Below are 2,853 nucleotides of genomic sequence, written 5' to 3' on the forward strand. Positions count from 1 at the left end.
TTACACTGACATGAATCCGCCCCGGGTGTACATGTGTTCCCCATCTTGAACCCCCCTCCCACCTCCTTCCCCATCCCATCCCTCTGGTTCATCCCAGTACACCAGCCCTGAGCATCCTGTATCATGCATCGAACCTGGACTGGTGATTCATTTCACATATGATAATATACATGTTTCAATGCCATTCTGCCAAATCACCCCACCCTCGCCCTCTCCCACAGAGTCCCAAAGACTGTTCTATACATCTGTGTCTCTTTTGCTGTCTCATATACTATGCTTCTCATACATCAATTCTTGTTCATCCAATAGAGGTAAATTTACAAGGCTTAAACAACACCATTAATAGTATACATTCACTAATGCATCACCCATTGTTAACACGTCCTAGAGAGAATTTTAAATAGCACATTTGCACATATTTTCCAGTTTCTAGACAGGGCATTTTTTACCTCTTTGTTCCTCAAACTGCAGATCATCGGATTCAGCATGTGTATTACCAAAGTATAAAATAAAGGTGCCGTTTTATCAGTGTCAGAGGAATCACTGGACTTGGGCTGCACGCGCATGAGGAAGATGGTGCCACAGAATATGACCGTCACGGTCAAATGAGAGCCACGGGTGGAGAGAGTCCTGCGTCTGCTTTCCGCCGATTTCATCCTGAAGATGGCGACAAGGATCAAATATAGGACACGAGAACAATCAGAAGAGATGAAGCCAAATTAAAAATCGAAAAGATCAGAATCATCCATTTACTTTCACGTGTGTCTGAACAGAGCAAAGATATCAAGGGCAGACTCTCACAGTAGAAATGCTTAATGACATTATGACCACAGAAGGACGAAATAAAAATCTTTATGACGGTCAGCAGAGACAAAAAGAGGCTGCACAGATAGGAAATGGCCACTAGTGTGTGACATAACCTTTGTGACATGATGCTTGTGTAGAGCAGGGGGCTACAGATGGCCACGTAGCCGTCATAGGCCATAGCAGACAGAATGAGAATTTCACTGGTGATAAACGTACTGAAGAAAGTGAGTTGAGTAGTGCACCAGTGACAAGAGATTGTACGCTGATCTACGGCAAAATTCACTAGCATTTTGGGTCCTACAGCTGTTGCGTAACCAAGATCAGTAAAAGCCAGGTGTCTGAGGAAAAAGTGCATGGGTGTGTGTAGCCTGGAGTCTATCATGGTGAGAATGACCAAGCCCAGGTTCCCCCCAACTGAGATCGTGTAAACAGTGAGGAGTCCAAACAAAGGCGCCTGCAGCTCAGGGAGATCGGCGAGTCCTGCGAGGATGAATGCGTTCAGTTCGCCAGATTGTGTTTGTCCAGCCAGGCCACTCAGGAAACATAAACTGGGAATAAATATGAAAATGATTATTAACCTTCATGAGCTATGATGAGATTATCACTGTAATAACTGGTTAAAATCTTAAATCTTATGTTTATGGTTTGTTAATTAAATTGGCAGCTCAGTTCTCTCTCTCCCAAGTCACATAGCTCCTGACAAGTGTCTTAGACAGGAAACATAAACAGTACAAAAAATAATAAATAATTTGATTTTATCTAAATGAAAATTAAAACAAAGTTTTGTCTGTCAAAGGACATTCTCAAAGTATGAAAAAAGTGACCCTCACAGTGGAAAAAGTTGGGAATCATATGTTTGGTGTGTCGAATATATTGAATATGCAAAACACTTTTATAATTCAACAACAGAAAAACTCCCAAATTAAAAACAGACAAAGGATGTGAACAGAAATTTCTCACAGGAGATATACAAATGGCAAATCATCACCTGAAAAGATGTACAAAATACAGTGGACAAGGGTGAACATTGGACCTTCACTGTAAAGCCACACTAAGTACAGAGGTTAGAGAAACTAAGTCATTTCTAATCCTTCTCCCCTACCCTCCTCTGCTGGTGCCACCAATTATACCTTTCAACAATAAAGGCATGACAGCAAATGTAATCTACCAAGAGAGATCAAAAATATACATTTAAATGCATATATTTAAATATCAAAATAATTTTTTGACAGAATAAAGTGAGTTTTGGAAAGAGCTACTAAATAAATAAAGAATGGAAAATAACCTCAATTTAAGTAAAATATACATTGCCGCTTCATGATTTTGAAAGGACTGTCTTGTGCGTAAACCTGTATCTGTACGGATTTTCTTCTTCATTCCCATCTCCATTAGATGTGTAGTTAGTCATTTAAGGGATGATCTGACAGCCTCAAGGATTTGTAGGTGGGAGGGAGTGAGAGTCCTCTAACTAATTAGATATTATGGTATGATGAAGTCCAAATGTAGTGCAATGGATGCTTTAATATTTTATTTTGACCTCACCTCCACAAAAAATAAAAAATGATGACTTTCAAATGGCATTAATCCTTGCAATGATATGGATAAATCTGGGAAACTCATGGTATATTAGAAGCAGATAAATTACAAGGACTGACTAAACTGATAAACACATTAAGATAAAGACTTTTATTCAGACATAGTTGGAAAACACTGTGGGATCTGTCATAATTTGGTGTTAAAATTTTGAAATAAATTCAATTTATATCAAATCAATTTCATATTTGTCACGGAGAATCGGACACGACTGAGCGACTGAACTGAACTGAACTGAACTGATATCAAATATCATATTTCACATCTTCACTAAGGGTCCAAGTGTAATCATGAAAATCTTAAAAGGTGGAGTTTCTTAATAATATTAACTCCCTTTCCAAGGGTTACATATTTTTTTCACTATTCAAAGAGGACAAACATACTACATCAAACTAAATGTGTAGCATTCATCAAAAAATATAATAAAGATGTTTGTTGTTGTCCAGTCACCCA

At 38.5% G+C, this 2,853-nt stretch overlaps 1 pseudogene; it reads right to left on the reverse strand.

Moving 5' to 3' along the window:
- Positions 1-374: 374 nt before the first annotated feature.
- On the reverse strand, positions 375-2,190 carry LOC148775760 (olfactory receptor 8K3-like; annotated as a pseudogene).
- Positions 2,191-2,853: the final 663 nt, after the last annotated feature.

The sequence above is a fragment of the Moschus berezovskii genome, chromosome 14 (assembly GCF_049115385.1).
Source record: "Moschus berezovskii isolate FMDL1 chromosome 14, NW_MosBer_1.0, whole genome shotgun sequence".
NCBI classification, from domain to species: domain Eukaryota; kingdom Metazoa; phylum Chordata; class Mammalia; order Artiodactyla; family Moschidae; genus Moschus; species Moschus berezovskii.